General features: G+C 47.8%; 1 pseudogene; it reads right to left on the bottom strand.

Moving 5' to 3' along the window:
• Positions 1-882: 882 nt before the first annotated feature.
• Positions 883-2,074, bottom strand: LOC112835287 (L-lactate dehydrogenase A chain pseudogene; annotated as a pseudogene).
• Positions 2,075-9,583: the final 7,509 nt, after the last annotated feature.

The raw sequence follows: 9,583 nt of genomic DNA, 5'->3' as shown, positions 1-9,583 counted from the left end.
TTTTGGGGGAATTAGCTCACGTCGAAAACGTAAACCCTTTTCTATTGAAAAGCAATACAAGCTCATTTTAAAAAGTCTGAAGATATGGAAAAGCACGAGGAAAAAATATTGTCCAGAATTCAACCATTTAAAATCCCTGCTACTGTGATAATATTGTATCTTGTTCATACTTTAATCCATGGATATGTTTGTTTTATAAAGTTTTAATCATATGGTAAATATAATTTTATCCTGATTTTTTTAACGTTCCTGTTACCGAGTAAGCATTTTAAAAGGTACTAAAAACTTTATAAACTTTATTATTGCCCTTTTTAAAACTTCCTTAGTTAAACATAAATGGTTTGTTTTTATTTTTTGCAGTTTAGCAATTATAAGTGTTTTAGGCAATGACTTTGCCTCTGGGGAAATTCTGTTTGTGCAATGGTGTATTTTTTTTTTCACCATTCAAAATTTATTTGGTATTTTAGTTGGTATGACACTTAGTTGGCTGCATTATCTTTTTACGTTTTATGGCCATGTACACTATATTCTGACATACATGGTACACAAAGTAAGATCCTTTAGGACAGTTATGCACAATACACGCAATATTGAATTTATACATTGGATCCCAGAACGTGACTGACTGGAAAAGATGGACTAGGCATGTCGGGTGTTGGGGGAAGGAACCCGAAGTGACAGAACACACAGTAAACACACATCTGGTGTGCAGAGCAACCGCAGCTCTGGCAGTGGAGCCTCTGAGACGGTGGGGCTAACTTACGTTAACCAATTTAGGGCTACAAAGACAGGTATCCAGTACCAGGATACAGCTGCAGGGTTTGGTGAACCATTCCTATTTGGAACTTTAGGAAACTGACGTTTTTTTCTTAGGCCATTTTAATATTACTTGAGTAACAGATCAGATAATAAGGACAATATACACAACCTCCAACTAAAATCCTGCTATAGTCTAGACAGTGAAGTGGTACATTACAAAACTTTAAAACTGCAGCTCCTTTTGGATCCCTCAAAGTGTATCTGCACTCTTCTTCAAACGGGCCTCCTCCTCAGAAGTCAGAGTCACCTTCACAACATCTGAAATTCCATTCTGTCCCAAGATGCAAGGGACACTAAGGAAGACATCATCTTTAATTCCATAGAGACCCTTAATCATGGTGGAAATTGGATGCACCCGCCTAAGATTCTTCATTATACTTTCGGCATCTGCCACAGACAGTCCAATGGCCCAGGAGGTGTAGCCTTTCAGTTTGATCACCTCATAGGCACTGTCAACCACCTGTTTGTGAACCTCTTTCCACTGTTCCTTATCTGCATCAGTGCCTAAGTCAGGGTGCAGATTCTTCAGAGAGACACCAGCAACGTTCACTCCACTCCATACAGGCACACTGGAGTCTCCATGCTCCCCAAGCACCCACCCGTGACAGCTTAATGGGTGAACTCCCAGTCTTTCCCCCATTAGGTAACGGAACCGGGCTGAATCCAGATTGCAACCACTTCCAACAACACGGGTTTTTGGGAAAGCCACTTATCTTCCAAGTCACATAGGTCAAGATATCCACTGGATTGGAAATGACAAGCAACTTGCAGTTTGGGCTATATTTTACGATATTAGGAATGATGAACTTAAAGATGTTCACGTTACGCTGGACCAAATTAAGACGGCTTTCTCCCTCTTGCTGACGTGCCCCAGCTGTGATAATAACCAGCTTGGAGTTTGCAGTCACATTATAATCTTTGCCAGAGACAATTTTTGGTGTTCTAAGGAAAAGGCTGCTGTGCTGGAGATCCCTCATCTCTCCCTTCAGTTTGTCTTCCATGACATCAACAAGAGCAAGTTCATCTGCCAAGTCCTTCATTAGGATACTGATGGCACAAGCCATGCCAACAGCACCAACCCCAACAACTGTGATCTTATTCTGGGGGGTATGTTCGTCCTTAAGAAGATTCTGAATCAGCTATCTTTGAGAGTTGCCATTTTGGACTTAGAACCAAAAGGAATCGGGAGTGCACGTCGGGCGGGCGGGCGTCAGCGGCGCGCGAGGTTGAATCCGGACTCCGCGGCAGCGGCTCCGACACTCCGGGCAATGGTGTATTTTTATTAATAGTCCTTTCTGAATTTTCTCTGTTCTCAATTCAGATCTCAAATTTGACTCAAGAGTTGTTTGTTAGTAATTTTAAAATTCCAAATGTGGGTGCCTGGATGGCTCAGTGGGTTAAGCGTCTGCCTTCGGCTCAGGTAATGATCTCAAGGTCCTCGGATCGAGTTCCGCATCGGGCTCCCTGCTCAGTGGGGAGTCTGCTTCTCCCTCTGCCTCGGCTCCTGACTTGTGCTCTCTCTCAAATAAATAAATAAAATCTTAAAAAAATTCCAAATGGTGGGTTTTATTTGTTAAAAATCACTTAAAATGGCTGTTACTGAAATTGACAGAGATATTATTCCTCTTTGCTGTGCACTTTCAACTATTAACTATTTAATTAATGTTGAACGTCTTTGTACATGACTCTCTTCCCTTTCTCAATGGGAGTGATAACTGTACCTAAGGGGGAAGGGAGGGGGGGAATGGTAATAGTAACTCAAAGGGCTTGAACATTTAAAAAATTATTTATTTATTTATTCTTAAAGATTTGATTTATTTATTTTACTTTAGAGAGAGAGAGAGAGCATGGAGAGGGGGCAGAGGGAGAGGGAGAGAGATTCGTAAGCAGATGCTATGCTGAGCACGGAGCCTGATGTGGGGTTCGATCTCACAACCCCGAGATCATGACCTGACCCAAAACCAAGAGTAGGACGCTCGACTGACTGAGCCACCCAGGTGCCCCCAAAGACTTGAACATTTTAAAGGGCTTGATACGTATTTCCGATTTGCCTTCTGCAAAGGTTGTACCGATATATACTATCTCCAGCAACATAATGGTTCTATCCTAATTTTCTCATAAAAAAGTCTGCGAAGTATCCACAAGAGAAGAAGCCTTTTATAATCCAATTCTCATTTTGAACATTTAACAGTCAATGTTGTCAAGAACACAAGCTTTGCTGGGGATTAAGGAGTGCACTTGTCTGATGAGCACGGGGTGTTGTGTTGAATCACAATATTGTACACCTGAAACTGATATAACACCCTATGCTAACTGGAATGTACATAAAAACTTTTTTAAAAAGAACACAAGCTTTATAGTAGACAGGTGTGAGCCCTGTAACCTTGGGCAAGTTGCTTTACCTCTCTGAGCTTCAAATCCTACTCTGTGATACAAGAATTTTAATCTACAGCCAGGGTTCTTGGCTACAAGGAATGAAAATTTATTCTGACCTATTTAGGTACAGAAGAAATTTGGTGATGGAGTAGCTCAAGGAATCACTGAGAAGGGTGGGTCCAACCGGGCTTAGAAAATGTGCTGAAAACAAAGGAGGAGCCCCCTGACCCGCTGCCCCTGGCATCCAGATGTTGCCACTAGTGCTGCTGCTAGAACAAATTCTCCCTGTCCCCTTTTCTCTGCCACTTGTTCCTGATTAAAATCTGAAGGCCAGACCGGGTCACATGCCCATGTCCTGGCTGCCAGGCGGAGGGAGAAAGCAAGCATCTGGCTTTGCAGCCTCTGGTCAGCAGCAAGAGAAAGGGAGTCCCAGGCTCGGAGAGGGAGAATTTCGCCTCACTTAAGAAGGGGGACCAGATACCGGGCAGCTAAGACACAGAAGTCAAGAAGTCTCAGGACATCCTCTACGGCACTTTAGAGGGTCTTTGAAGCATGGAGACGGCTGGCGTTTGGGAAGAGCCAGTAGATGGGAGCTGTTTGTCTCGTGTAACTATTCTCAGCCGTAGTTCTGTTCTGCACAGGAGCTCCTGCGTCAGGACACACACACACACACACACACACACTCACTCACGCACACGCACGCACACACCTCTTTCTTTCTCTCTCTTCTTTTTTCTTTTCTTTTCTTTCTTTCTTTCTTTCTTTCTTTCTTTCTTTCTTTCTTTCTTTCTTTCTTTCTTTCTTTCTTTCTTTCTTTCTTTCCTTCTTTCTTTCTTTCTAGATTTTATTTATTTGCCAGAGAGAGTGCATGGGAGTGAGAGAGAGAGAAAGAGCACAAGCAGGGGGAGAGGCAGAGGGAGAAGCAGCCTCCCTGATTCTCAGCAGGGAGCCCAATGTGGAATTCGATCCCAGGACCCTGTGAACATGACCTGAGCCGAAGGCAGATGCTTAACTGACTGAGCCACCCAGGCGCCCCATGCACACACCTCTTTAAAGAAAAATGTAGTAGGTGAAAGTTCCTTATAGGATGCTGGGAAGGCCACAAGGCCGTATCTGTTTAGGTGCCCAATGGTTGGTATAGCCCAAAACTTAGAGGAGGAAGAGACACGGTTGGTGGGCCGGCTGCGAAGACTTTGCGGAGGAGGAGGGCAGAAATGGATGATGAAACGAGGGCAGTTGCATAATTTGGCTCCTGCCATGGGCTTGTATGTGTCATAGTTCTTCAGCACAGGCCAACAGCCCCCCGGGGTGACTCTTCATTTGATCTGCAGCCTCCACAGCTTGGGGGCCACATTGCCTATGTGGCGAACTCTACCCCTCAGCTGGCTGTCCGGGGACATGTGCGTTGGTGGGCCACGTGGGGCCTTCTGGAAAGCCCCAACTGGTTGCCAGATTGTCTGAGAATCCCGACTGCTATTATAATACTGCGAGTTGATACCTGTGACAATAGCTCTCCATCCCTTTGGACATTAAATGCATACCAGCCCCTCCAGAGAGTTCCTTCCAGCTCCTTCGTGCTCCCCAAGGCTGGGGACCGACACCTGCCCACACGATGTGCAGGACCGCCATGTCCTTGCCCAGATGGTGGGAATCTGCTTCTGACTTTCAGTTTGACAACAGCAATGAGTAGCTATTATTAGCTTTGCATGGGAAAGTCTGAGGGAGCAGGGAGAAAATGGATCAGCCAAAAGTCTTTTCCAGGGCAGCTGCCTGCTCAGCCAACATGGAGTAAAAGAGGGGAGAAGGGAGGTAGAGATGTCTCAGTCACTCCATTAAACGCCACTGACAGCAAGGTCCTCCCTAGAGCACCTTGGCCAGTAGGGGCAGTGAAGAATTGAATCATTCTTGGGAGGCAGACATTCTTTGCCTGTGAGAGAGAGAGTCATGAAAGGAAGAGAGAGTCATTGTCTTCTGAAAACAGCATATACCATCAGCAAGGCTCTGTGGGAGCTGCCTGTGGGCACTGAGCAGGACAGGAGGTGGCCCAGTGGTCAGGGGCCTGGTGACAGGTAATGGGAGAAAGCCCAATAAGACAGAGAATGTGGGATGAGGAGACGGGTGGCAGGCCAAGCAATTGGTCCCCATCAAATAGAGCAAGAGGTTCAGTGCAGGGAGGCGGGCAGAGCAGGGGTGGTGCAAGGCAGAGGAAGGAGGCCCCCAGAGGTATGTGTGGGAGTGGTGGGGGGCCAGGGACCGCAGTCAGGAACTGGCTCCAGCAGCTGGGATGGAATCAGGGGCAAGACTAAGCCTGCAAGGAAAAGGAGGGCACAGAACACGGCCTGTCTTTGAAAGAAATGAGGTGTCAGCAGGTGATTCCATCATGGCGAGGCAACACGACGTAGTAGAGAGTGGGGGCTTTCAGATTGACCTGTGGTCAAATTCCCAGTAGGATTCTTATTAGCTGAGTGAGCTTGAGAAATCAGTGAGCCCCTCTACCCTGTGGGTTGCCCAGCCTTATGTTACTGTGTGAGGGCAGGTGTATTCAATTGTATTCACCAGACTTACTCCTGGGGAGAGCATTGTGTTTTGTAGGAGAGGCGTGATGTCCTGTTTGGGGGATGATGCTGACGTCCCAAGACATGGACTCCATCTAGGGAGAGCCAGGGGATGGTGGGACACGGTGCAATATGCATTGCACCCCCTCCTTTTCTTGACCCTCAAGTTTCCAACAAAGTTCCCAAGCTCCTGAATGGTTTGGTGTGAAGAGATCTTTTGGGATAACCAGAGGAAGGGCTGAGGTTTGTGTCGGGGCTGATATGGAGCGAAGAGGCAGCAGTACACATGAATGGGAGAGGGTGCCCAGCCCCTACTTGTGCATTACAGTCACTGAGGGGGCACTTGTGCTGAGGAGAAGTACCCCGCCCCCTGGCTGGCATGAAGCTGGCACTCAGTCAATCATGGAGCTGCTCATTAGCCGGGGAAACAGACTCACGGGGATTAGAGGGGACGTCACTGCCTGGGCTTCAGGCACAGGAATGAAGCAGAGCCCCAGATGCTGCCCTGGGGCCAGGTGGGGTGAGGCAGCTCAAGGACGACCTGGTGCTGAGCCCCCCTAATCCCAGAGCCAGGCTGCTGGTTGGCTGAGGAGGGGCTGGGCATAGAGCAGGACTTGGATTTGCCATCCAGGAGGCCTGATGATCTCTAAATGCTATTTCTAATCTTTCTTGAATTTGGCACATGCCAGACTGAGAAAACCATTATGACTACTCAAAATGATTTTAATGTTCACCTGTTGCACCCAAACCTAAGAGTTTAAATAAATCCGCAGAAATCTCTGTTTCTCATTCAAGGGACAGCAATGCAAAGTTGTGGTTTTCTCTCTTGCTTATTTAAAACGCTTGTTTTTTTCATGGATCACTGCGTTGAAAACTGGTGATGTATTGTATGGTGACTAACAGAATATAATAAAATAAAATTAAGAAAAAAAAACCCAAACCCTTGTTTTTGACTTTTTCATTAACCTGTTCTGTTACTTTTAATGCAGCAGCATCTCGATGTAAAATATTGAAACTTAAACTTAATGTAAAGCTGGGACGCCTGCGTGGCTCAGTCAGTTAAGCGTCTGACTCTTGATTTCGTCTCAGGTCATGATCTCAGGGTTGTGGGATCGAGCCCTGCATCGGGATCCGTGCTCAGCATAGAGTCTGCTTGAGATTCTCTCTCTCCCTCTGCCCCTCCCCCGTTCTTGTGCGTGTGCTCTCTCTCTCTTTCACTAAATAAATAAAGAAAATCTTAAAAAAAAAAAAAGCAAAAACTAAGTTAAAGCTCAGGAAGAAGAACTTGTGAGCAATTTTGTGTGTTCCTAGCATTATAAACTTCCAAAAGCTGACCTACAGAGTTTAAGATTTATCCTCTTCACCCATGAACTTTGAAACTTTTTCCTTGGATAAATACCTGCAATAGAAAATTGCAGTTACTGACCATTTCCAACTTTATCTTTCCCTGAATATACACAGACCCACCCCAAACCCAATTCTCTCTTTCCAGTCAAAATTTTGAAAGACTGCAACGTTCTCTGGAGAGGTGGAATGTATCATAGGCCATCCCTTCCCTGACATATTCAGTTTAGGCAGGTGGTGATCTTCTTCCCGGGCCAAATGCGAGACCATCGGATGACACCTCACAAATGCTCGGAAGCACAGGGCTTTGAATTCGTGCGGTTGGAGGTGGGCTCCGTTTTAGGATGTGAAAAATAAAATATTTCCTTTTAGTTGAAAATACCCATTCGGGTTAGAAATTGTTCTTAGTGTGTGTCCTCACCTCTGATGACTACTTTTTTTTTTTTAATTCAACTTAGTTAATGTATAGTGTATTATTAGCGTCAGGGTAGAGTTTAGTGATTCATCCGTTGCATATAACACCAGTGCTCATTCCATCAAGTGCCCTCCTTAATGCCCGTCACCCAGTGACCCCATCCCCTCACCCACGATGACCACGGTTTTGATGGCAATACTGCACGTGTGAACAGCTGGGTTAAAGCACACAGGGCGTATGTCTTCCAGCAGAGCGCTTGTTTCTGCCTGGAGGTTTAGGAACACTGTGTGCCATGGGCTGGGTCCCCCAGTTGGAGCGTGGAGACGAGGATTCTCATGCAGGTGAGTTTTGAATGATGCTCCCAGGATGTCCAGGGGTATGGCATGGGGCAGCCAAGGGAAGAAGGCTGAGCAGAGAGGGGATAGGAAGCCACATCCTGCAGCGGGTCTCCTGAGGACAGGGCAGGGCCCACATCCCGGTTGTCCTGCTCAGGGGTCAGAGGATGCTCTCCTGGTTTGCTCTCCTGAAACTGGCTGAGGGCTGCCCTGCGGGGTTGCGAATTCCAGGTACTCCCTGCACACAGGTGAAGTGAGCTCTGAGGGCAGCCTCCGACCCAGGTGGTGGGGCCAGCTGTGGGGAGTGAAAGCACCTGGAAATGGTCCCAGAGGGAGATGCCCAGTGACAGCCACGCTGTCCCAACCTTGAGATAGCCTTGACCTCTTTGTTATGCATAGGGCTCTTCAGGTCTCCAGAAGCTTCTCATTCATTTCGAACGTGAACAAACATGCTGCTGAGGGAAGTGTGACACGGAGTAGTGGCCGCCTCCATCCGACTCTGCCGTCTTGTTGTTACAAGGGAATTCAAGATGGCTCCGGCTGGCTAGGGATTTCTCTCTCCTTGGAGGAAATTCATCCAGATTGCAATGAGCTAACTCTGGCTGTGGGTCCAGCGAGCGGCTTGAGGACATTTGTGCTGGCATTCAGTGACTCGGCTCCATGAGGGCTCTCCCTGGCATGCTTCTCTCCTCACATGCTGTCTCCCCATCTTGCCTCTTTCAGGGCGGCCTGTGAGGACCTTTACCTCTGCTCCTGCCTACCTCTTTGCTTTCACTTCACACCACTATGCCCCAGTATGGTCTTTCCTAGCAGTGTTCAGTGCACCCAGCAAACCTCTGTAAAGCACCTACTCCGTGCCCAACGCCATTTCTGGCCTGGAGAGACAAAGATAAACAATACAGATGGCATTCCTGCCTCCCCAGGGCTTGTGGTCCCTGGCAGAATACACACAAATAAACAGGGGTGACAATGCTGTGTGATGAGCGTTAGGAATGGGGGCGAGTGAACGGGATGCCACCTGGACTTGGGAGGTCAGGGATGCTTCCCGGAGGAAGGGACGTTTCGTCGAGGACCCCCACAAGTGGGCAGGATGAGAGTAAGCCGGCAGAGGGCTGGGGAGGTGAGAGGCATGTTCCTGACAGCAGGAGTAAAGGCTGGGGCAAGAAAGAAAAAAAAATTCTGCATGATGGAAAAATAGAAATGGAGCCAAAAATAGAAAGAAAGAAGTAGAGATGGCGCTAGAGGGGTAGGCAGAGGCCTGACCCCCCAGAGATTTGTAAGGCGGCCGAGCAAGGGGAGGACACCACCAGCAGTTCCTTGCATCATCACGCCCTTGTCTCCTCCGCACCTTCTCACTTGACATCCCCTCTGCCTGAAAAGTCTCCTCTCTCGGTAATACCCTCAAGCCAGGGTGAGGTGTCCCTCCTGTCCCAGGGCCCCAGCAGTCCAGGCACCCCTCGGCAGCACCACGCTGAGCCTCCTGTGTTCCCTGAGCCTCCCCCGCTGGACTGAGAGCAAGTTGAGGGCGGGGACTGTCTTCGTGTGCCCGGGCACAGGGCCTGGCAGGACAGGTGCAGACCAGCTTCGGGTTGGATGGCGCTTTGGGGCCAGCTGAAGGTGGTTGGCCAGAAGGGAAACAGGAGGAGAATGGAGAGGCAGAGAGGGACAGAAGATTGAGAGGTGGAGAGAGAACAGGAAAGGGAAAAGAAGTGGAAAATTTCACTCAGCTTTTTGAGCTT

Source organism: Callorhinus ursinus, unplaced genomic scaffold, assembly GCF_003265705.2.
Source record: "Callorhinus ursinus isolate GAN/ISIS: 27379988/994484 unplaced genomic scaffold, GSC_fseal_2.0 scaffold11, whole genome shotgun sequence".
In the NCBI taxonomy this organism is placed as follows: Eukaryota; Metazoa; Chordata; class Mammalia; order Carnivora; family Otariidae; genus Callorhinus; species Callorhinus ursinus.
The sequence above is the reverse complement of the archived record's forward strand: the minus strand, read 5'-3'. Positions and strand labels throughout refer to the sequence as shown.